Source organism: Sarcophilus harrisii, chromosome 1 (genome assembly GCF_902635505.1).
Source record: "Sarcophilus harrisii chromosome 1, mSarHar1.11, whole genome shotgun sequence".
In the NCBI taxonomy this organism is placed as follows: domain Eukaryota; kingdom Metazoa; phylum Chordata; class Mammalia; order Dasyuromorphia; family Dasyuridae; genus Sarcophilus; species Sarcophilus harrisii.
Window position 1 is genome coordinate 611,063,425 of NC_045426.1, and position 26,989 is coordinate 611,090,413.

At 35.2% G+C, this 26,989-nt stretch overlaps 1 long non-coding RNA gene across 2 annotated transcripts; it reads right to left on the bottom strand.

Annotated features, from left to right (window-relative positions):
- Positions 1-4,441: 4,441 nt before the first annotated feature.
- On the bottom strand, positions 4,442-16,737 carry LOC116420692. Of its 2 annotated transcripts, XR_004231097.1 has the most exons (4): positions 16,648-16,737; positions 16,154-16,177; positions 10,092-10,275; positions 4,442-4,925 (listed from the first exon to the last, which is right to left on the bottom strand). It is a non-coding gene; the product is annotated as an uncharacterized LOC116420692 (long non-coding RNA). The 2 variants fall into 2 exon arrangements; XR_004231096.1 differs by lacking the exon at positions 4,442-4,925 and having other exon boundaries at positions 8,998-10,275.
- Positions 16,738-26,989: the final 10,252 nt, after the last annotated feature.

Here is a 26,989-nt window from a genome sequence, read left to right on the forward strand (position 1 = left end):
TCCCACTGCCTCTTATGGGGGTTAAGTCCAAGTGATTCTGGCAGAGGAGAGAGATTCATTCCCTCAACAGATTCCCTCAGCAAAGTCTTACAGACTTTGGATACTGAGAGCAAGAATTAGAAAATAGAAAAGTGAGTAAGGACTAAATAAAAAAAAAAGACAGGAACAAAATTGGCACCTAAGTATTGTATAGATAGAAGAGACCTTAGAATCCCTCTTATTCAGCCCCCAAACCATTCAAATATTAAATAGGAGACCAGGGCTCAAACTCAAGGACTCAACTTCTAAGTCAGTGCTGTTTTCACTATGCCACATGGTTAAGATGTGTTTACAGTACAGAGAAAGAGCCAAGAGAAGAGAATGAGGTTTCTTTTCTCCCCAGCGTGCTATAGAAAGATATAGTTAGATGTTGAAAATGGATAGAAATTTCCCTCTGGGGAAAAGTAGAGAGACTAGAGAAAATTGCCTCAGAATTTTATGGACAATGTGACATCAAATATAGTAAGGCTCTGCGAGATAGGATGCTTTTTCAGGGGTTAGAAAGCAAAATAAAGAAAAAAGGGAATTTTGAACAGATGAATTCTCATCATTTCTCAAAACTAGAAAAACAATATATCAGTGTGTCTTTAAGATCCATCCTCCTGGCATAGTCATGTGACCTTAAGTAAATCAACTTATGGAGTCAGTTTCCTCACTTGTAAAATGGGGAAGATAAATACCTGTGTTGTTTGGATCTATATTTTTCCGAGGGGAAAAGTGTTTTGAAAATAGTTCTATATATTTATTATTATATAGTACTCAATAATGTATTCCATTTCTATAGGTGATCAAGAGACTCTGAGGACTACTATAAGAGAAATTGAATTAGCAAGATTTTGAAAGTGGGAACTGTTTGATTCCAAGTAGGGATGAACATAGGGATAGGTAGGCAATAAGAGTCCTTCATCAGGCTTTGCCCTTGGAAAGGACTTTAGATCTGTGATTTTCTTGTTTTAGAAGTCATCCCACTAATTCCTTTGTATGCCTTTCATTTTTATTTTATTTTTAATTTATATTATTTATATTACATTTACATTTTATTTGATATATTTTATTAAAATTTTGGGGGAGGAAATGGGGCAATCAATTCTTTTATCTCATGTAGTTTTGATTTATGATCTCTTGAAATATAGCTTTAGAAAGCCAGATTTTGATAAAGCCCATTATGATTCAAATGGAACTATTTGGCGTGCCTTTAAACCCATCACTCTGGTTTTCACTGATAGGCCAATAATAGGTCCCAGCCCAAGCCTCACTTACTCTATATTTGGGTTTTGATAGCTCAGAATGACGATAAGTTGTTCTTCTTTTGGCCAGAAACTTTGAGGATTTTCACCTTCCAGAATGATTCTTTTTTGAAGGCAAATGAGCATTTTTTTATCTCAATTCTTAGTTAGTCTTTAATATGGAATGGGTGTTGCCTCAAACAAATTGAGACCTGGGAAAGATCTTGGCTTAAAAAGATCAGGGTCTCCCATGTCATCTATTGCCTTGTTGTCTTGAGCCATGTCTTACCATTGTAGCCAGATGGTTCTGGAGGGGAAACTGAGGCTGATGACTTTGTACAGCCTTGCCTCATTTAAATCCAATTCACCTGCCAATCAAGACATCCTCCTCCTGATGTCACTGGTCCTTTCCAGAAGGAAGGATGAATAACAAACAAACCTTCCATGTTGGCAGTTAGGATGCATGGTGGAGAGAGTGATGGACTTGGAATTAGGAAGATGAGTTCAAATCTCATCTCAGACACTAACTGTGGGCAAGTCATAACTCTATGAGTCTCAGTTTGGTCATCTATAAAATAGTGATAAAAGTGATCACAGGATTATAATGAAGAGCAAATGAAATAACATGTGCAGCTCTGTGCAAATCTTGAAGGGCTATAATAAGTGTTATTGTTGTTGTTATCTGGCAGAGACTAGAGAAGCAGGAACGGGGAGCTCCCAGGGAGGCAGGTGGCCAGTGGGCTCTAGCATTGCCCCAGAGATCTTGCAGGTGAAGGTGGATCTGGGGCAGATCCTGAAAAGTTGTGGTAACAAAGGCAGAAATGGGACCAACAAATTGTGGTAGCCAGATGGTGCAGTGGTTAGAATGCCAAAGTTGGAGTCAGGAAATATCTGAATTCAAATCCAGTCATAGATATTTATTAGCTATGTGAGCCTGGGCAAGTCCATTCACTTCTGTCTGCCTTAGTTTCTTTAGTGTAATAATAATAATAATACCTACTTCCTATGGATGTTGTGCAGATCAAATGAGATAATAACTATAAAGCTCTTAGCTCAGTGCATGGCACATTGTAGATAATATATAAATATTAGTTATAATAATAATAATAATAATTCTCATTGTATCAGTGATCAGGGGCCAAGATGGCCATAAAATCTCAGTTGCTGGGACTTTCAGGCCAGGATCTCACAGGCTTAGTGCCGTCAAGCCCAAATCCCTTGGCTACTTAGCATTCCCTGAATAGTCTACAGCAAAAGTATGGATTCCCTAATAGTACCTTTTGCTCCTCTCTTGAGAGCATGAAAAACTTGCCTCTCCTGTTGCTTATTTGATAAATTTAATCTGATGAGAGTCCCAGGAGGGGGATTGGCCCTTAAGGGGAATGGCCCTTAAGGACCTATGACCTGACTTTAGAAATGATTTTTTAAGATTGTTTTTCAGTGTACAATTATAAATTTTAATAATGCATACTTATATGGCATCTTACAGTATGAAATATTTTATAAACATCATCTCATTGAGGACCCTTACATGATGTATGTCAAGCACTTTACAAACCTTAAAAAATTATATAAATTGAAGCTATTGGGACAGGTAGGTGATGCAGTGAATAGAGCACCATCCCTGAAATCAGGAGGACCTGAGTTCAAATCTGGTCTCAGACACTTAACACTTCCTGGCTGTGTGACTCTGGGCAAATCATTTAACCCCAATTGCCTCAATAAAAAGAATAAATAAATAAATAAAATAAATTCAAGCTATTGATTGGTAGGGAAAGTATTATACCTATTTTGTGGATTTAGAAACTGAAACTCCAGGGATGTTACTTACCTTGTCCAAGGTCTTATAGCTGATAAATAAAAGAGGTAGCACTTAAACCAGGTCTTAAAACTCAAAGTTTAGTATATTTTCCTCTACTCCCTAATTCTAAATTCTGTGTAACTGTGAAACATCCTCTGAATATCGGGAATGTGATGTTTCTGAACCTGTCTCATCATTTATAAAACCAGGAAGTTAGAATAGATGATGTCTAAAATCTCCTCCAGTTAGAAATTTATTATTATTATTTTTTTTATTGAAATGAGCTGTTTAATTTCTGTGAAATTGAATTACTGTCTAGAAAATCTTGTTTGGCAGTATTGCTTTTTTCCACCTTTGGGGAGAAGACGATCCGATTTAGAACAGAGGATGGGTAGAACCAGGAATTAGAAGGAGACCCAGAGTAGAATATAAGGATTGCCCAGCCCCTCAGCGGCTCCTCCCCGCCCCCCCCAACACACACACACACACTTCCCCTGCATAAAACTGTGCTTTATTTCTTAATCTTCTTATATGTTGTCTCTTTCTGTGGATGTCTGGGAGGTTGGCCGATGTCATGGCAGGAGGCTGCAGAATACCTGGGTGGAGAGCTCACAGGGCACATTAACTTAGCAAAAGCCATCCCTCTGAGAAATAATATTTGTTGGAGTTATGATGCCTTTTGGTCTGACTGTACATGCCAAATTAAGTGCCTGACTATATGTAGTAAAAGGGACTTTTGACTTGGGGGATATAAACAAACTGGTGAAGAATGGGTATGGGGTTCATTAAAGCAACTACCCAAATGTGGTCCAGGGCCCAGAATCGAATCATCAATTTGTTAATATGGAGCAAGCTGTGGATTTGGAGACTGAGGTTTCTGTTGTTCTATGTGATTTTTTGTGACCCTATTTAAGATTTTCTTGACAAAGACACTGGAAATGGTTTGTCATTTCCTTCTCCAGCTCATTTGATAGATAAGGAAATTAAGGCAAACTGGGTTAAGTGACTTGCCCAGGGTTGTACAACTAGTAAGTATCTGAACCCAGATTTGAACTTAGGAAAATGAGTATTTCTGATTCCAAGCAAAGTGCTCTATCCACTATGCCACCTAACTGTCCTTTGGAGGCAGAAGACTTGAGTTCAAATCCTTGTTTTGCTACTTATTACCTATATGAGTGACCTTGCATAAATCTCTCCATTATGCTGGGACCTTAATTTCTTCATTTCTTAAATAAGAGTATTGGACTAGATGACCTCTAAGGTTGTTTCTGGATCTTTGTCTGACCCAATAAAACACCGATGGAGATCTTTTCTCCATTTACTCCTCAAAGCTGCATTGACCTTTTCTTTTTCAAATCTTCCCTGAATGCCCAGTTTATCCTGATTTTACTTGGACAAAAGTGATTTCTGGTAGGGAGAGAGAAAAGGGAGAGAAAATCCATGATTTACCTCATTCCTTGCTCCTCACTTAAGAATAGCTCTGGCAGGGATTCTTCTGAAAGGGACTGGAGAAAAATAAATCATTTTTAGGTTCTGTTAGAAAGAAAATGAAATTCATGTATTTGACAGGTCTTTCAAATCTTTCATATCTCTTCAAGACATTTTCCAGTTGTGGGAAAGATAGATGAAAAAACTTGCTGCAATGCACTCAGCTCTTCATGGGAAAAGGAGTGCTCTGTTATTGCAGAATGGTGTTTATTTATCATTATTTTTGGAAATTTATCAGACACTGAAGACAGAAAGAATGAGTTCATTTTGGTAAATGATGCTCTTTTGCCAGGTTGGTTATTTTCAGCAGTTAGTGTAGTCAAGCAAATTATTCCAAGACTGAGATGAGTTGGGGTGTCTGGAAATCTAGACTGGGTTAAAACAAATAAATATCCAAAATGAAATTAGAAAGACAGGTTCTATCTTAGAGATATTTGAGAGAAAAGTCAATTTGGGTGCTATGATGTAGAATACAGTCTTTTCTGGAGTCCAGACTGGGAAATGTTGCTTGAACAGGTCTTTGTCTATATCTCTGAATAACTTTTGATGCTTTAGAACACGTCTGGGGTGTGTGTGTGTGTGTGTGTGTGTGTGTGTGAGAGAGAGAGAGAGAGAGACAGAGAGAGAGAGAGAGAGACAGAGAGAGAGAGAGAGAGAGACAGAGAGAGACAGAGAGACAGAGAGACAGAGAGACAGAGAGACAGAGAGAGACAGAAAGAGAGAGAGAGACAGAGAGACAGAGAGACAGAGAGACAGAGAGAGACACAGAGAGAGAGAGAGAGAGAGAGAGAGAGAGAGAGAGAGAGAGAGTGTGTGTGTGAGAGAGAGAGAGAGAGAGAGAGAGAGAGAGAGAGAGAGAGGGAGATATGAAACTTTTTATGTGGATCTGTAAATATCTAGTTACAGTTTGCATTGACTTAATTGCATTGCCTTAATGCACTCTAATTTGCCTTCATAATGTCAGGTCTAGTTTTCTAGAGAGAACAACAAGTTAAGTGAAGTCACCAAATATTTATTTATTCAGCGTCTACTGTGTAGCACCACCACACAATTATACTCAAAAGTCTCAGAATTCTTAGAGGGAAACTGTATTGAGAGAGATTTCCCATTTCCCAATGTAAATATTAAAAAAAAAATTAAAGCCTTTTGTTTCCAAAACATATGCACAGATAATTTTCAATATTCACCCTTGCAAAACCCTGTGTTCCAAATTTTCCTTTCCTTCCCCCATTCTTTTCCTTAGATAGCAAGTAATCCAATATGTTAAATATGTGCAATTCATATATATATATATATATATATATATACATATATATATATATATTTCCACAATTATCGTTCTGCACACACACACACACACAAAAAAAAATCAAAAAGAAAAAAAATGAGAAAGAAAACAATGCAAGCAAACAATTATAAAAAAGTGAAAATACTATGTTGCAATTCACACTCAGTCCCAACAGTCCCCCCATTTTAACTCTTGAGCCCTCAGCAATGCACTTTTATTTGTACAAACCAGTCACTGATAATAAAGGCAATTTCAGTTCTCAAACATAATCATTTGCTTAACAATAAACCAAAATAAATACCATCAGAAGTGAATTTATATATTAAAATCAGTACTGGAATATATATATATATATATATATATATATATATATATATACACATATCACAATCCACACTTAAACCTGAGTCACATTCTCCAACCAATTCATTTAATATCTTTAGAGGAGATTTTTCACACTTAAGTATATATCTGGGAAGCACATGAGAAAGAAAAACTTAGTAACTAATCACTCTCAACTGTAGTCTTTTTGGTCATTTGTCTATTCAGGAAGATCTGCATTGTACAAAATCAAGCTTTACAGGTTTTTTGCTGGCCCTTTCCAACTTCTAGCTGGACAAATCCTCTATATTCTCTACTAAAAATTAACATTTATAAGCTTTTTCAATTTATAATCTCTGATAAAAGGTCATTTGGAAAGTGTTGTCTCTTAATTTGAATTTGAATAGCAATTCTCTTTAAGCCTGTGAACTCTAAATTTATCCAGGATATTAGCAGTAGTACTTATCTTACCTCTTTATGCTTTTTCCTCTCAGAAAAAGGCAGAAAGGAGCATCAGGCTGAGATATTTCCTTTCTCTTTAACTTTAGGTAGTACTAGCCATCGATAGGTGGGCCCACAATTTTTATTCAGCTGATGAGGAGCTATCAGTTAAAATCTGTTTACCAGATGACCTTCCCTATCCCTGGTCACTTTAAATACCTCTAACAAAACTGCTTTTAGCTCTCTGTTATTTCTTTCTGTTCTGTTTTTGTTTTTTGTTTTTTTAGATTCAACCTCCATCCATCCATTTATATGTTATTATAGCCTCATAGATATCAAATTTCACGTGAAAGCATTTCAATTAAAACTTATCAGATCAGCAGACTTATTTAATCTTACTGTTATTTAATCTTACTGTATCCAAATAGCTTTTTATTTCTCATTTTAATAAAGATTTTATTTTCTTAAATCATAAAATAATTATACTTAAATGAGCTGAGCTATTATAATGTCCGGCAACTGAAGTTTTCAACATGGTTCTACATCTCAGTTTATGTCCTTTAATTATTTTTCTTCGTTCCCATATTTTTTAAGTTAAAAAAAATGTTCTTTTTCTGATGATTAAACTGTTCACATGCAAAGGATGCATGCCCTTTGCACTCAAGTCTTTATATTTATGCCACAGTTTATTTTCTTTACACAACTGTTTTATAAAAAACTATTTCTATATACAATTACTAACAGTTTTTTTTTATTAAGCCAAAATTCTTTTTCGTACTCTTTTTAAACATTAAAATATTTTATTAGGTAATACCATTCATTAATTAATGATTGTTTAAATCTTTTGTCTTGACACAAAAGTAATTTTTCTGCTCGTTTTAGCACTAAACTCTTCCATATGAGCTTCATAGGGGGCAATGAGGTGGCACATTGAATAGAGTGAATAAAGAGCCTGGACTCAGGAGGACTCATTTTCCTGAGTTCAAATCTGATCTCAGACACTTGCTAACTGTGTGACTCTGGACAAGAATCTCTATTTGCCTCATTTTTTTTCATCTGTAAAAAGAGCTAGCAAAGGAAATTAATACAGTAGTTACTTTGTCAATAAAACCCAAAGTAGAGTCATGAAGAGTCATATATGACTGAAATGACTGAACAGCAATAAAACTCCATATAAAAAAGAATTTAAAGGAGTAGTACCTCATTCTACAAAAAGATTTTGCAGTTGTATAAGATTTTGCTTTCTACAATACATTGCAAAGTTCACCTGTCATAATACAATCACTACCTATGTCTTCTACAATTCCTAATCTCTATTGTCAACTGTCATGGTTAAAATGAATATATATATATATATATATATATATATATATATATATGCACAGCTCTCTTACATTATAATTTGCAGAGTATTTTACGAATATTCTGACAGCAACTCTGTAAAATAGATAGGGCAAATTAGGATTATTTCTATTTTTACCAAGGAGGAAATCAAGGTCTGGAATAGTTATTGTGACCTTGTCAAAGTCACATTATTAGTATCAGATTCCAACAAGTTCTCCACCAGCTGTGTCAGTGGGCCTAATCTAACATGATAAAATTGGATATGAATTAAAAAAGGAGTAAGAGTAAACTGCTACAAGTAAGCTTAAAAAGGGTAACAATTCAAATGTAGATTGGGGGAGATAATGCTATAAAACAAATTGTGTGAAAAAAATCTGGGTATTTTATTATATTATAAATTCAATATGAGTCAGCAATGAGATGTAGCAGACAAAAAAACCTAATGTGGTTTTAGGTCACATTAATGAGCATATAGATGGGTAGAGTGATAATTTCATTGCAGTCTGACTGGATCAGACCAAATGTGAAGTATTTTACTTCTGGAATCCCTGTTTTGGGTTTTAAAAATTTTTATTTCTAGTTCCAAATTCTCTCCTTTCACTAGCCCTTTCTGTATTCTTTGAGAAGGCAAGAAAAACAATATCCATAATATATATGACATCATGCAAAATACATTGGAAGCCCCATTTTTAGGGTATTGACAAACTGGATCGTTTTAATGGGAAAGCAACTTCTTAGTAAGGGAAGTAGGGATAATAGCATTTGAAGGTAGGTGGAAAGAAATGGGAAGAGAAATATTTGATGGGCTGTCACATAGAAATAGAGATTACACTTATTCTGCTTGATTCTAGAGGTGGAAGCTAGGATCACAGTGTAAAAGTGATAAAAGATTTGAGCCGTAAAAGGAAAATTTCTCTATTAATGGGAAGTGTAAGGAATGACTATAGTTGACTTTTGAGGGAATTTCTGTATTGGATGGGGGTTGATTAAAGGGGTTGATTTCTAAGAGGGGTGTGTGTGTGTGTGTGTGTGTGTGTGTGTGTGTGGTGTTGGTCACAAGGGAGGGAGTATTTGTACTATAGCATTCTGAAAATGAGCATGCTTAAATATGAGTAGCAGATAAATCAAAAAAGTTGAACATTTGACTTCTTTAACATTATATTACAGTTGCTGGTGCTCTTTTTATAGACTACTTCTATGGCATTGGACAGATAAAACTAACAACAGCTCTGGATTGTTATGTTTCAGCAGAAACAAAGACACAGATATTTTTCCCCGAGTCTGACGTCTAGCTCTTCAGGAAGATAAGAAACATACTTATCCAGATTTCTTTTCAAGTCCTAAAAGAAAGAATGACTTGTTAATTATGCTCTAAGTACCTCCAAACTCTTAGACAGAGATCTGATGGCTGGTTTAATCCCCAGCAGCATTTTAGTCAAGCCCAAGATAAAATATGCCCAGATAGTAGTCCTGACAGTGGAAATGTTTCTCAGAGTGTTCTGGGGGAGCAAGCTCAGAGTGCAGATATGCTCATCTTGAATTATGTGGTCCTGCTCGCAATGTCCTAAGCTGTGAGACTGCTGACCCAAACAAAGTCTCTTTCAACTGAAGGATTTTATATGTGTCACTTGTGCTCCTTAAATATCCATCAGACCTGAACGCCACTTCCGAAGGTAGCCTTGTGAGTAATAGAGAAATTTGGGTTGGCAAGAGTTTTTTTTTTTTTTTTTTTTTTTAAACTGAGTTTGAATGTGATGGAAGGAATTGCAAAAATTAATGGCTTGGGCTTGCAATGGTCAGAGCATCTTCTTCTTCCTGACAGAATTAATAAATCTTTTATTCTCTCTTAGGCTAGTCAAGAATTAAAGGGATAGAACAAGGATTAAATTCATAGTCCTGGTAGCAAGATAAAGAGAATAGCTGGAGATTGGAAAATAGAAATATCTGAGGAAAAAAAGACAATGCTTGGATCTGCTCTGTTTGTTTACTTTTGTTAATTAGCAGAATAGCTACTTGAAGTATTCCTAAAACAGTAGAGTCACTGGATGGAAACCATGGTCTGTGAAGGGGCATTGACCTTCTGAGTATTTGTCCTGTTGTTTGGGAGGCTGATGTAGAGAATGGAAGGCATAGTGAGATTTACCTCTTTTGAGTTATTTCCATTCTGATTAAAGCCCATATAAATGAACTTAAATGAAACGAGAAAAAGAAGGGAAGAACGAGAGTGGTCTGTTGACTGTCTCTGTCTTTGTCTGTTTTCCTCTCATTTTCATTATTTGGTTTTCCAGGAAATGGTGCCTGTTCCCAGCCACTGTCATTCCATATTTCTGTCAAGAAAAAAAAAATGTATGTATATTTGATTTTTTTCATAGACATTATTTTAATGCAGCAAACATTAAGTGCCTAATTTGTGTCAGATGAAAAATGACACAAATCCTGACTTTACTGGGCTTACCATCTAATGATGGGACTATGATCAGCAAACAAAGTATGATATGGGGCATGATGGGATAGGGGTAACTAGAGAAATCCAGACAAAATGCTTAAAGAAGTTTTAGGAGAGAAAGTTTTTGCATGTGGTTACCTCTTGAAAGTTTTTGCTGCTAAAATTAAATATTTCCAAAATAGTTATTGTCTAGGACTTTAAATGGATTACATTTTATTTTGGAATAAGCATGTCATACATCTCTACTAAGGAGCCCTTGCATTTTTTTATCCCAAATGGGAAGTCGAATGAATTGATACATTAATAATAAAACTTTTCCCCAAATTAGGACACATGATTATGGATTGTAGCATAATCTTGTACTACTTTACATACACAATGCCGTCAAATTGCCTTTGGGTGGGGTGGCAGATATATGAGGTGATGGTGAGGAAGCTGTAATTATAATGGGCTGAAATATTATGATTGACATTAAGATATTTTGGGAAATATTTATTGATTTGTCACATCAGCCCAAAGACAAGTCTACATGTCATTTAATTATGACAGCTTGTATGTATTCTGGAAAATAAGATGAAATATTCAAAGAGCAAAATCTGCTTTTCTCTTTTCCTGACATTACTCAAGAATTCAATAGATATCTATTATCTATCTATCTATCTATCTATCATCATCATCATCATCTTATCTATCTACCCATCTATTTACATACCACCTATTTATCTTATTTGTCTATCAATTTATCTATCATCATCATGGTGTCTATTTACTTATCTATTTACAAACCACCTATTTATCTTATCTATCTATATGTCTGTCTGTCTGTCTATCTATCTAAATATGTTAGATATATTTATATAAAAATATACTCTTATATGAGGCAGCAGATTGAATACCAGGCCTGGAGTCAGGAAGACTCATCTTTCTAAGTTCAAAACTGCTCTCATATACTAACTCATTCTATAATCCGGACAAGTCATTCAGCCCTTTTTGCCTCAGTTTCCTCAAAATGAAACTCCTCCAGTAAATGGAGGAGAAATTTCCTCCAGTAAAATGAGATGGAAAAGGAAAAGGCAAACCACTCCAGTGTCTTTGCCAAGAAGCCATGGGGTCACTACTGAGTTGGACACCATTGAAAGGACTGAGCAACAACAAAAATTATCCTTATGTATGAAGGTGTTTAGTTTCTGTAGTGGTCCTCTACTTAGAATTTTAGAATCCCAGATTTTTTATAGCATAGAGGGAGGAGTAATTGCCATTTTCTTTGCTCCACACTGCTATTAAGATTTTTGAAAGAATGTTGACAAGCTGGAGAGTTATCCACCAAAGGAGGATTAAGAAGAGTCTCTAGATCATGTCATGTAATGATAAGTTAAAAGAATTGGGATGTTTAGCTTGGATAAGAGAAATCTTGGGAAACTTCATGATAGATATATTCAACTATTTTGTAATGCTGTCATGTGTCAAGCTTAGACTTAACCCACTTATCTCTACTAGGCAAAACTAGTACATGGATAAGAAGGGACATATTTTTGGGTAAGAAGAAACACAGGGACTATGAGAAGAAACAGATTCTCTTCAGTCTGTCTTGGTGTATTAAATTATATCTTACACACAAACCTAAAAAGGCATCCCCTAGTGCTTACAGAGCACCTCATGCCCTGAGGAGCTAGTGCCAGACAGAGATACTGAAATGTCTCCTGGGCCAGTCAGTGACAATGATTTGGGCACTCTTTGCAAGAGTTAGATCTAATAAAACTTATGGCCCTAGGCCTTTCTTATAGTGTTCTTGTAGCCTTTAATTTACACTAGGGAAGGTTTAAGCTAAAAATAAGGTATATACACAGGAACGATCAAGGATACAGCCAGTGAGAATGCCCAAGGCCTGATGGTTTTCAGACCATGATACAAGGAGGCAGGAGTCAAAAATGGTGCTTCAAGGTATTCCTTAGAGTGTGCAATCCGGGCTCTACGAAGCTCTCATCACTGCTCATGGGTTCTTTGTTCCTGCTATACCAGCAAAGATCAAAGAGGAGACAATGGGCTATTGGTTTTATGGGAACAAAGGGAGGGTGATTATTTCAGGCTCACTTGATTGATCTCCTATTGTAGGTAATAATGATCATGATGATAATAATGATAGCTAGCATTTCTATAATGCCTACTATGTGCCTAAATGTTCTTCAAAGATTATCTATCTCATTTGATCCTCACAACAATCCTAGGAGATAGATGCTATTATTATCCCCATTTTCATTTAAGGAAAATGAGGCAAACAGAAATTAATTGACTTGCCCAGAATCACCCAGCTGGTAAGTATCTCTTCACAACAGAGCTGTTTTTAGATATTTTTGTTTTTTGTGTTTTTTACTTCCACAGCAAGAGACCTAGGATAGGAAGGAGTAAACTTGAGAATTCAGTACAAGAAAAATTGGTGCAGAAGGGGAACATGTAAATAAAGGGATAAGTAAGACATTTCTTTGTTAAACCACAGGGACTGAAGAGGTTCCATAGGAAGGTAGAACTCACTGAAATGGAGAATTCTTGTTGTCACCCCAACTGCAGAAGAGGATTTTTTCTTTTTTTCTAACTGTAAATATCTAACTGTTATATTCTGTCTGCCAAGAAGATGGAAGTATTTTTTCATTATCTGTTCTCCATTGGTTTTAATGATTTCTCATGGCTCAACCAATCCTGTATTAGATACTTACAAAAGACCTTAAAACTCTCTATATTTTCTAGCATGATGACGACAACAATGATAATGATGATGATGAAGCTACTAATGCAGTTATTTTAACCATAATATGTGTGACATGTGTATTATATCTATTTCTTCTGTTTCTCCTTATTTCATTCTGTTTCAGTTTATCCATATCATCTCACGTTTTTCTGCTTTATCTGCTAAAGGTGAAGATTGGACTATACAACCCTGAAAGGTTTTCCATCTCTAAATAAATGATTCAACATGACAATCTTGTATTAAAACTAATGTTCCAACCCAGTCCTGATGACTCACATTTAGTACTCAGTCGCTATATGATCCCATTCCAGTTAGTATCCTAGATTCTCTCTCTCCATTGGACCTAATTGATTCAGCAATCTAAATTTGAGACTCCCTCACTCTAGTAACCAGCAGATTTGAATGATTCAGCAACTCAACTGTGAAGATATAAGCTTAAGATAGTCTCTGTTTCAGAGATTTTCTAATTTCTGCATCCTAAAATAGCATCTATATTTGTTTTGCATGTTTTTTAAAGAAGATTTTTGTGGATCAGTGAGTGGGAGCTATTGCTTTATCAACAAGAGAGCAAATTTCATTGTAATTAAAAAGCTTAGAAAGTTAAACATTGAAAGTTAAAGTATAAAGTCATAACAGGAAAGAGAACATCAGTTGTGATAGAGTAATACTAAAGATAACTTGATCCCTTTCAATCAATGTTTCTATTTCCTCAAATCTTCCCAAGGGCAATGTTCTCATTACTGGTGATTCATTGCTTAATATTCCTTGCTTGCATGAAGAGAAGAAATAGGTGAGAGCTTAAAGGAAGAGAGATCGTAGTCTTTTGGCTTCCAGCTTCCAGCTTCCAGAGAAAAGTCATATGGTTCCAGTTTCTCTTCAGGTCCTTGAAGAAAGAGAAAGATTCTAAAAGGCAGCCAACATGTAGACAAGCCAAGTTTCTTTATTATGTCCCTAGTTCCAGCACACTAACTAAAGAATTTGGGGAATTCTTTCTATCTTTCAGTCTCTGTTTTTCTGTCTCTGTTTCTCATTTTCCTCCCAATGGGAAAGGTAATATAGCCTCTATATCATCTGATAGATCTCCTATGTGTACTTTCCTCTGATTTCTGTTTTGGTAGTGACTAGGATGAATGAGTTTATTTGCTGTTTGCTACATGTGCTCATTGTGGAACACCAATGGCATCTAGTGGTCAATCCGTGGACATATACCTTTGAGGCTTCTTTTCTCATTAAGGAATAGCAATTAGGAGTGCAATTTGAACCTAAAAGTTACTTTTCCTAGACCAACAATACTTATGGAAGTAGATAGATATTATTCTACTGCTGTTTCCTCTCTCTGAGGAGAATGGAGTGGCCTTAATCTCTTGGTTTCCCTCCTGAGAAAATTCATAATCTCCCTTAAAAGAGAATGAGAGGGAAATGATAGAAAAAATATTGATTGTTCATGGGTATTCAGGGTAATATAATAAAAATGACAATTTTGCCTAAAAGAAATTATATACTCAATGTCATCCCAATTAAATTGCCAAAATTTTATTTTAGTGAATTAGAAAATATAATAACAAAATTTGTTTGGAAGAACAAAAAGTCAAGTACATCAAAGGAAATAATGAAAAAAAAAAGTAAAGGACAGGAGGTTTAGCAGTATCATATTTTAAACTATATTATAAGGCAGTGATTATCAAAACAATGTGATCTTGACTAAGAAATAGAAAAGTAAATCAATGTAATGGAATAGACATACATTTTACAACAACAAATAAGCATACTTATTATGTATTTGGGAAGTGTGAAGAGATTTGGGAATAATAATTCATTATTTGGCAAAAATTATTGGGAAACCTGGAAAGCAGTATGACAGAAACTGGGTATAGACCAATATCTTTCCCTGTTTATCAAGATAAGTTAAAAATGGATACATGATCTAGAAATAAAAAAGAGTTATTACAAGAAAAGTAGAAATTGGAATATATTACTTATCAGACTATGGACAGGTGAACAGATTTCTAAGTAAATAAGAGATAGAAGGTAAAGTTAGGTATAAAATGGATAATTTTGATTACATAAAATTTTTAAAAATTATACAAATAAAACAAATGTAGCCAAGATCAGAAGGAAAGCCACGATCAGAAGGAAAGCCACGATCAGAAAGGGAAAAAAAATTTAAAGACAGCTTATCAGATAAAAGTTTCATGTCAAAAATAAGGAACTTCATCAAATCTATGAGAATATGACATTCCCAATTGATAAATGATCAAAGATTATGAAAAGGAAGTTTTTGAATGAAATAATTTGTAGTCATATAAAATATTATAAATCATTATTGATTAGAGAAATGCAAAATAAAAGAACCTTGAGATATAATTTTACACCTATCACATTGGCTAAAATTATTGAAGGGTAAAGCAACAAATATTGTAGGGGATGTGGAAAAATTAGGGCATATTCATTGTTGGTGGAATTGTGAACTGATCTAACCATTCTGGAAAGCAATCTAGAATTACATCCCCAAAGTTATTAAAGTACCAATATTCTTTGACCTGGAAATACCAATATCAATATTACCATTTCTATTTCCAGAGATGATTAGGGAAAAATGAAAAAAACTTAATTTGTTTTAAGGTATTTATTGCATTTTGTTTTTGTGATAACAAAGAACTGGAAATTGCAGGAATGCCCATCAACTGGGGAATGTCTAAACAAGTTGTGGTATATGATTGTGATAGAATACTACTGTGCTATAAGAAACCATGAGTTCAATGATCTTAGAAAAACTTGGAAAGACTTGCATGAAATAATGAAGAGAAAAATGAATAGAACCAAGAGACCATTGTATACACATAAACAGAAATATTATTTTAAGAGGAATTTGAGGGCATAAGTTATTTTAACTATTATAAATATCCAAATTAAACTATAATAGACATATGAAGAAAGACACTATCTGCATTCCGACAATAAATAGATATATAGAATAATTATATGTATTTATACACACACACATATGCACACATACCTTTTTGTCTCTAATGGTAGCCATCTCATGGGTAGAGTATGAAGGGTAGAAAAAAAGAGAAAAAAAGAAATTTGCATGATAAATTTGTTATATATTTGAAAGGAATAGCAAGTTGAATATAATAAATTTGTTTCATGTAAAAATCTTTTTTATTGCACTATTTATGGAAATAATTCTATAAATTTTTTGATTCTATAAATTAAAAATAAAATAAGTTTTTTAAAAAAAGAATGGGGGAGTAGACTCTAGAGACATCTATTCCTGCCCTTGTGAATCATATCTAGAAGATCCAGGCTCATATGGACACACGCAACTAACCTACATAGGCAAAACAATACAGCTACATTGGTTAGCTTTGAAAATTTACTGAAAGGTACCAAGAGAAAAACCTTTCCTTGAGATTTTTTTTGGCTTGCATATATTCCTTACTTTTTAATTTATTTTAACTTAGGTGAGAAAAATTTGGAAAAGACTTATAAATTTCATTTACTAACCCTTGGGAACACAAGCATAAAATGCCTGCCATTGTATGAGAGGGAATCCTTGGTCTAGACTAAGGAATTTTGAGTCCTTATTCTGTTTAAGATCTTTCCTGGCTGCACTGTTTAGAACACTACAAAGCAGCTGAGGTTACAGTAGCCATGGAGACATCAACCTTTCTCTACCTCCAGCCCCTTGGGAAAACCTAGCTCTTCTTCTTATTTTATTTTATGTTATCTTATTTTATGTTATCTCATTTTATCACCAGAATTATCTTTCTTTCCTGTCTCTACCATATCCCTCCATTCTGCTTCCCAGCCAAACTATCTGTTAGCCTGTTAATCTTGCTGTTCTCAGTCCCAAATATTAGCCCTCCTTTCTACAGCAAAAGGACTGATTCAGAGGCAGCTCTGATCTGGTGAAGTGAACTGACTTACCCAGGAGATTTGAGTTTGTGATCTGATTCTACTACTTATGAAATCCTGAGCAGGAGGATGGATATCTTTAGATATCAATCTCCTCATCTGTAAGATAGGAGGGGGGAATAGAGTAGATAATCCTTTCCTTTCTCAAGCCCTATTCTCCTGGTATTGTTTTTACCTGTCTCAATAACTAATTTTTTTTGGTAAGGAATACATTTTATGAACCTTAAGCCATATAGAAATAAAGACTCTTCTCTCGCATTCATTTGTGCTGAATAAAAGTTAAAAAACCAAACAAACACATAAGGTGTCTGCTATCTTCTAGGGACTTGAAGAAATGCAAAGGTTAGATAAGACATAATTTCGGCCCATGTAGAATGTACAACCCACTAAAGTGGTCCCTATGGATGTGGATGAGCCTATAGTTTGTTGCTTATCACTTAGTTGTGCTGTGCAGGTGAACCTGGTGGACCATCTCTGTGGCATTGGATGCTGGCCAATGCTCCATGTCTATTCATGGCACTATTGGGTGCTTTTAAATTTAGTGGCCAAATGATTTGAAAAGAGTTTCTCCCTCCAAATCTCACTGGTTTGTGACTATTCTTAGCACTGACATTGAGTTTTTTCATAGGTCTTTTTCAGTTAGTGGAAGATAGATCTCTGTTACTGGGCCATGTGTTCATTAGATCACTGTCAGTGACTTGTTCAATGGCTTGGGTTATCAGACCTAGATGCAAATTGATATGGATGTTTTTGGCAGTATGTCAGTGTCATACAATGCACTGAACTGTAACTTGCCTGTCTTTTTTGTGCAGTGATATCTCTGAAATCAGGAGTGGTTCATTTAAATTCAACAAACATTAATAGCTTATTATGTGATAGGTAATAATAACAGTAGCTAGCATTTGTGTAGGTCTTTAAGGTTGGATAAGTGCTTTACAAATAGAATCTCATTTTATCCTCATGATAACTCTGGAAGATAGATACTCACATTTTTCAGATGAGGAAACTGAAGCAGAAAGCTATTGAGTTTAATCCAGGACTACACATCTAATAAATATTTGATGCTAAATTTGAACTCAGGATTTCCTATTCTACTACTCTATTCACCATGTCATATAACTATGGCAAAATGGACTTGATCACTGCCTTCAAGAATCTCCCAGTAAGCTGCTACTTTCAAACCTTATGTCTTCCTTTCAATGTATAACAAGTGACTGGATATCAGAGCTGAGATTTCCAAGGAGACTAGGAAAAGTCCCTATTTTTCTGTGTTTCTTTTATGCTCCAATTATTATTCCCCCTCTTTTTAGTCTCCAAATTATTTTTCTGTCACGTAGGTAGATGTTTTGGATGGATGAATGGATGTCTTTCAGGAGGATTAAAGATTTTAAAACTAATTTCCTAATTTCAAATAATTTTTTTACCACCCACCACGATCCTTTATTCTATCAAACTGAATGAGAGAGGACAGTTGGAGGGCTGAAGGAATCTATTTTCTCTTAATTTATCATAGAATTATAGTTGCAGTGCTAGAAGGAACCTCAGAAAGGATCTAGTCCAACTTCAGGTCTACAGGACAAGGTTTTTTCATAATCTAGAAATTCCAAATAATTAGGACCAATTGCATAATCCTTTTTTTTTGAAGTCTCACAATTATTAATTAATATTAATGCTAGAATTTACCAATCATTATGTTTTAAGAACTTTGCTGAGACTCTTAAATAGAAGAAACTGGGAAAGAACTCAAAAGGGACATGATGTCCACAATTGGGAATCTGTAAAGATTTGCTAAAGGTACCTCAGCTGGTTTGCTAGGGACAGAAAATATTTAACTTGGTGAAGGAAATATATATGTGGTAGAAAGGAAATGAAAAAAAGTTAACCTTTCTTTATTAATTTAGGATGCACAACGAAGAATCAGAAATGATGGACTCAGAGCATCCCATTCAGTCATTGTCTGACTGAAGAATCAGTCATGATCCTATTTTCAAAAGCAAGTCAGACAGTTTGGGCTTCAGTCAAGACAGGAAGAATTTCTTCATCAAAGAGTCATCTCTGGAAGTTTTTTTTTTTTTGTTTTTTTTTTTTTTTTTAAGAGAGACAGTTAAGATAATAAAGCCAATTTTGAGAGGAAATGCCTTTTTCAGAATTCTGCAAGAAGTCAGGGATTTTGGTAGTGTAGAAGATAAGAATATTGAGCTTAAAGCCAGGAAGCCCTGAGTTCAAATCCTTCTTGAAACACTAAATGTAATATTTTTTGTAGATGGGGAACTAAGGCAGAGGGGATGATTTGTCTTATTTTCTGTTGCTTCTTTATTAAGCATTTTTTCCAATCTAGGCAGCCTCACATTTGTTCAGTGTGACACTGTACACTTAACAAATCTTAGTTTCCTCATCTATAAAATGAGGATGTTGGACTCATTGAATTCTAGTTTTCCAGGAGTAGGAGGCACTTTAGAACATGGAAGGAATGGAAGATTTGCAACAGGAGGAGATATCTTTGTGTAAAGATAGGACTTCTTAAAGTTTTTCCATTCATGATTACTTTTGCTTGAGAAATTTTTATGTGACCCCAGTGTGGATCTCAGCTTGGCAGTGTTTGTGCATGTGCAGTGTAAGGATGCATGTTGTGTGTTCAGACCAAGGCTGTCATGAAGTTTTGCAATGCAACATGGGCAAGTACTTCCAGAAGCACCTTGGATTCATTGTGTACTTGAATTTGAATAAATTTTTGGTCGTTGCATGCAGAATCCTTTTGGTATTGTCAAATATTTGTGACCCCCACATTCAATTAAGCAATCTCACATGACCCAAGTTTAAGAAGCTTTGATGTAAAAAAGTAATGGCCCTGGATCAAGAAGACCTGAGTTCAAATCCAGTCTCAGACACTTCCTAGCTGTGTCACTCTCTACAAATCACTTAACTTCTATTTTCCTCAGTTTCCTTAATTGTAAAATGTGGATAATAGCATCAATATTCCAGGATTGTTGTGAGGATCAAATAAGATAAAAGATTTGTGAAGTGCTCAGCACAAATGCCTGGAACAGTTGTTTTGTTTATTGTTTTTAGTCATGTTCATGGTTGTGACATGAATCACATTATTTTTTTAATGGTTGTGATTCTTTGTGATCCCATTTTGAGTTTTCTTGGCAAAAATATTAGTTTCCCGTTCTTTTCTCCAACTCATTTTGCAGTCGAGGCAAATAGGGTTAAATGACTTGCCTGAGTCACAGAGCTAGTGAATGTTGGAGGCTGGATTTGATCTCAGAAAGATGAATCTTCCTGATTCCAGGCCTGGCACTCTATCCACTGTGCCACCTATCTGTCCTTGCCCGGCACATAATAGGCACTTAATAAATGCTTATTCCTTTATTTGCTTTTTTGCAATTTTAAATCTGTGATCCTATGAATCCTGTGATATGAGGAAAGCTCAATGAGGTTATGTTCTAGCCATGGGAAGAAACCTGGTATGTTAAACCTTGGTATGGAACAGTTAGTATCCCAATTATGTACTTTTTTTTTTCAAATTCTTTTTTTGTTAAAGCTTTTTATTTTCAAAACATAAACATGGATAATTTTTCAACACTGACCCTTACAAAACCTTGTGTTCCAAATTTTCCCATCCTTCCCCCTACCATCTCCCCTAGATGGCAAGTAATCCAATATATGTTAAACACAGTAAAAATATATGTTAAATGTAATATATGTATACATATTTATATAATAATCTTGCTGCACAAGAAAAATCAAATCAAAAAGGAAAAAAATGAGAAAGAAAACGAAATGCAAGCAAACAACAACAAAGAGTAAAAATGCTACGTTGTGACCCACACTCAGTCCCCACAATTCTCTCTCTCTGGGTGCAGATGGCTCTCTTCATCACAAGATCATTGGAACTGGCCTGAATCATCTCATTGTTGGAAAGAGTCACATCCATCAGAATCGATCATCATATAATATTGTTCCTACTATGTACTTATTGATCAGAAATTTGGGTCATAATTAAGTCTAAAAGTCTGTGGGATAGAGTCAGGGCTCTCAGGGCAGTTTGAGAAGGTGGCCCGAGGGATGCTCTGTGCTTTTTGCACTTTTAATATGAGTACTTTCACTCCATGCCTCTGGCAGCCCAGGATGTGAGTTTATAATGGAAGGTACCTGCCATAATAATGAGATTTGGAGCAGTCAGCGGTTTGTCCTGCTTGCCGCAATATCTTTCCCTTAGCTAAGTTTGTGAAGGTCAGGGTAACATTCCTATGGTTGAGTTATTTCTGACAAATACCAGTCAGACTCCTATTAACCTGGATGAGAAAACTTGAGAATCAGTTCAAAGCAAATAAAAGCCCAGTTGTAACAGCTTATTCCATGAGAAAGAAGCATTGTCAAAGGTGGGTGTTAATGGGAGTTTATTTTGCTGATGCTCTAGATTTTAATAGGTCAAACGCTTTCTGCTTATCAAAATCCACCCAAGTGTTCCACCTTTGGGGCAGCTAAGTGCCACAGTGAGTTTAGAACACAGGGGCTGGAGTCTAAAAGATGAGAGTTCAAATTTGACTCAGATACTTATTAGCTAAGTGAGCCTGGGCAAGTCACTTAACTCCTGCCTGCCTAAAATTGGAGAAGGAATGGCAAACCATCCCAGCATCTTTGCCAAGAAAACCCCACAGACAATTGGGCCAGAGGTCTCACAAAGAACTGAACATGATTGAAAACTGACCAAGAACTTCTCAACCTTCTCTCTCAGTCTCCACAAAACACTTGTGTCTTCTTGGAAGTATTATAAATACATGACTGTATTGTGTATATAAAAATAAAAAAAAAAATTAACTCCAAGGAATACCAGGACTCCAATAAATCATAGAATTTCAGAATCCCAGAGTGGAAAGAGAGTTTAGTGGCTTTTGAGTCTCACTCACGTCTGACCAAGAATCTCCAATATATTTATTTGACTGTGAATTGGAACCAAAGGAATAAATGATGGAAGGCTGTAACCAGAAACAGCACAAAGCTGTAACTAGAGGCTTCTGTTTAGTATCTTAGCTTTCAGGTACTTCAGGCTCTTAGAGATAAGAATATGTGATAATTGCATTCCTGCTGGGACCAATTAACTAAAAGGCTAAAGGTGAAGTGGAATGTAAGCTGGATTTATAGTTAGAAAACCTGGGATCAGATTTCAACATTGTATAACTTTGGACAATTCATATAAGTCTTGAAATTTCAACCCAATAAAGGGGTTGAACTAGCTAATATCTGAGGTCCCTTACGGTCTAAATCTATTATCCCATGATTCTATACAGTTAGTTAAACAGAAGGCTAGAGTACAGACAAGTAATAATGATCCTGACAGTGGCATTTTGAAGTTCTGTGACTGTCTCTCTCTACTTTGTTTCTTCTGAGCAATAAAGTACTTCATCTTGTCTAGGCTATGACCCAGTCTTATTGCCATGTCATGAGTAAATTCATTATTCTGCCCTGTCAGATGCAATAATTGAGTGTGAGCCTGTTTTTGTAGATGGAAAAACTAAAGGAAGGTTGATATACCCTAGTTCCTATTGCTCCTTTAAACACATTTTTCAATCTCAGCCTTAGAAGACAGTGAAAAAGCTGTTCTCTGAAAGCACTCTGTTTATTACCTTTGAACCTTCTCCTTCTCCTTCTACCTCACATCCTCCAATGCCTTCTTCTTTTCCCTTTAACTAAATCTTATGTGCATTCAACACCTGCCTGTCATATATGATGTTTGCTGCTGAATAACATTTCTTGATGCTAGGAGAATGAGCTTGGTTACAGATGATCAATATGTAATTCTTGGGCTTTACCACTCACAATTCCCTCTTTTATATACACTATGTCCTGGCTATGGAACCAGAAAGGATACAATTCTTTGGTCAATATCTTTTCAAATCCATTCCTCACAAGCCCCCATCCATACTCTATTTTATAAAACCAAACCAAATTTTACATTGATTAAATATAATACCCTAATTAAAAAAAAAAAAGAAAATCTCTGACCTTTGTTCAGGGCGACAATATACCAAACTATTACAAACTGTTGGTGAGAAAGGGACACTTCTTGGGGTTGTGTTCCAGATTAATCATCTCCCTTTCTTGAATCTGTCATTTGGGGGCTTCTCCACAGAGCTTCCGTTGACATTTACTTTTAGGTTACTTTCTTTACTTAACTGCTAGATTTTGTCTCCACTGATCTGCTGTGTTCTGTTGCTTCTCTGCATAATTTTTGATGCTAGGTCACTTTTTCTGTCCACCACAGGGACTGCTCATAGTTCTTTTGGATGATGGTCACCACCCGGGGCTATTTTAGCTTTTTGTGTGTGAGAGAGTTAGGTCCACAGCTGTATTCAGCCAGCATAAAAAAGAATCACAGGACCATAGATTTAGAAGGGGAAAGAACATCAATCTGTATTAGCCCCAACCTTTATTTTACAGCATGAGGAGGTTTAGTAGCTTGTTCAAGGTCACACAGTGTGAGCAATTTAAACCAACTCTTTGACTTAAGTACCAGCACTCTTCAATTATACTGGAATCCCTTGGGTCAAACTGATTTTGTTTGTTTGTGTTTTGACAGATTCTATACTCCCTTTATGTGCAATTGCTCAGGTTCATTCGACTTAAATTGGAGAGGGCAAATCCCTTCAAGTCCCATTATACCTCTGGAAGATAGCTCCGAAGACTTGCAATGATCCTAAAGCTATACTTACCACCACTAGAAGCAAAGAATGAAGTTGTTGTTGCCTTTGCTTTGCATTCCTGACATTGCATTCAAGTCATTGCCATCTTTATCTTTACTTTTCCTCAAATTTATTGAATCACATAATTTCAGAGCTAGAATAGATTGTAGAAATAATCTCATTCAATTCCTTTTCTGCCCACTCCATTTTACAGGTCAGGAAACTGAAGCCCAGTGAGATTTTAACACACTTAAAATGATACTGCAAGGATTAGAAACCAGGTTAGGTCTCTTGATTTTGAGACTCGTGCTCCTTCTACCATATCCATGCTTGTTGGAATGTATTTCATTTAGATTTAAAGCAAACATTTACCAGGAAGAATATTTTCTACTTGTGGAATTTGATTAGGGCTGTGACTAAGACCTATTCAAATATTATTTATTATCACTTGAGGCTTCTGCTCTCAGAAGGAAAGTAGAACAATTAAGACAATTTCAATTCAGATAAGAACAACAACTGTGCAATCAGAGCCTGAATTATTTTAATTAACCCTTAGATCAAAGTCATCCCAAGCTCTCAGAATTGCCTGATATTTATTCCTTTTCTGTGTCAGGAACTGTCTCAGAATGTTCTTTCTTTATATCATTTATCTTTTCTCTAGATAGAAACTGGATTATTTATTTGGCAAAAGGAAGAAATAATATTGTATTTCTAAATTATAAAGTTTTTATTCTCTCTGTTGTCACACAAATATGAGCAGATAGAAGAGTTTAGACAGCAAAATATAACTGGAAAATTTCAACATATATATAAAATCTTTCTGTTCAGTCACATATTTCTAAGTAGAGATAAGCTTGAAGTCAGAAGTCTTGGGCTCAAGTTGCGCTACTTCTTAGCTTAATGACATTAGACAAGTCATTAACACTCTCCTAGCCTCATTTTTCCCATTTGTAAAATGGGGATAATACTTATACTAAATTCTCACAGGGTTGTGAAACTTTTCTCAAATAAAGTAAATGTTATAGCCTATTAATTAATATTAAATGTGACTCAACAACAACAATAAAATATCATATAAGACTCCTTTTGATCCAATCCAACAAATCAAATAAAAAAAAAGCATTTATTAAATATATCATTTCTAAAATGAAAGAGTTGGGTTAAAAGACCTCTAAAGCCCTTACAACTCTAAATCTACAATGCATCAATTTTAAGTTATCATGTTTTGATTCAAATCATAATAAGGTGAGGTCTCTTGACTTCTAGATCCATGCTCACCACTATATCCACGCTCATTGGGAGTTCTACATATTTTCCACTTATGTTAGGATTTGATTGGGGTCATCTCTAAGAGTTATTCACATGTTAATTATTATCAGGCTAAGTGTTCATCACCTCAGGTATGGTGGAAGGAGGTAGTGCCCACTGTGAAGAAATCATGGCTCTTTCAAGGTTATCATCAATTAGTTTTTTTACTAATTACTCATCAAAGACAGATTTCCTAAAACAAAGGGAAATAATGATTCAGGTTGAAAAACTTTCTTCTGACAGAAAAAATTCTCTTAAAAAAAGGGCTTAATTGGGGTCTCCCGAGTTGGGAACATGAGGACAAAGCTATTGCTGTTTTAAAAACAACAACAACAACAACACAAAGCTTTTCTGGATACTGAAAGTAAAGAGACAAAAAAAAAAGTTCTTATCCTTCCTTAGAGAAGTTAGATTCTTCTGGGAATGGGTAGAACATGGCAATGGATTTTTATGTGTGATAATTTAAAGTTCTCATTCACTGATAAGAACACTAACATTTAGGATTATCAAGAAAAGAGATGACAAAAATGATCAGCCAAGGTGTGTACTCAAGCTAAACACAGTCACACTATCTGGGATTTTCCTGATTGGATTTAAAAGAAATATTTCACAGTAAAGAATCCATAACACACAACAGATGTTCATTAAACTTACACAGTTAGATCCCACTGTCCTCAGAGACTGATATAGGATAGAAGAGAATGTTCTCCTGAGTTATTGGGGGAAACAGTTTGCTCTTTTATTCTTGCTACATCCCTAAAGCAAATGTCTTTTTTGTAAAATAGAATAGATGTTAAATTATTAAATGGAACTGATAACTAGTGGAGACTCAAGCTGTTGGCATTACAGAAGAGACATTTACAAATCTCTCAGGTGACCCTAGCACTTTAAGGAGGAGATATAGACACCAGGTGTCTATATATAGATATAGATATAGACCACTTTAGAATAATGGGATAGAAAATAATCACTGTATAGAGATTCATGAAAAATTTCAGTTTTTTAGTTCCTTCCCATGATAAGTCATCTTGAGTGACTGAATAGTAATCAAAGTTTCAGACTTGGTAAGGTCTTTTGGGCTTGTATTAGTAATGATACAAGTAAAAGGCTTGGCAATCTCTAGAAATTCTTTTGGGATCTCATCTTGAAGACAAATGGGGAAATCCAAAATGTTTTCAGAAAGTTCCAATTTAGAAATTAGGGAATATAATAATCTTTTCTTATTTAACAGATCATATCTTCTCTCCCATTTTCCCCCTTTCCACAACATTCATGTATACACATAATTAATAGAATAATATGTCTTGGTTAATTGCAAGTAATAATCCCAATCAGTGACAAATGATACAAAAGATTATGTGAGCTCTTTGTTGAATTAAAATGCAATAATTATACTTTCTATTTTCTTAAGTTATAAAATACTAAATTGGCGGAGATAAATGGTAGGAGGACCATATATATCAATGTAAGTGGGCAGAAGGGGATAGCTGAGCTTAGAAATAAGCAAATATATGGCTATTGATGCATTTGGAATAATATAAATTATACCTAATCTATACATAGATAAAAACACATGTGCCTAGTTAAAAGCTAGAGATTTTGGTATAATCTAATAACTTTCTAATAACTAGAGTTGTCTCTAAATGGACTGGGCTGCCCCCAGGGCACAAGTAAATTACCTGACATTGAAGGTTTTCAGTGACTATGAATATTTGTCTCAGATTTCTGCAGAATTCATGGTTTCAGTAGAGACTGGACCAGATAACCTGTGAGGTTATTTTATGCTCTAAGACCCTATGAATTTAGAAGCACAACTATTCCAATGGAACTAAAGGACCTGTGTAGTGATATTTCACCTGATGTTGCATTTTTAATGGAAGGAATTAATGATATTAGGTGAGACACGTGTTATAAAACCCTTCTTGAGTGTGTAGAAA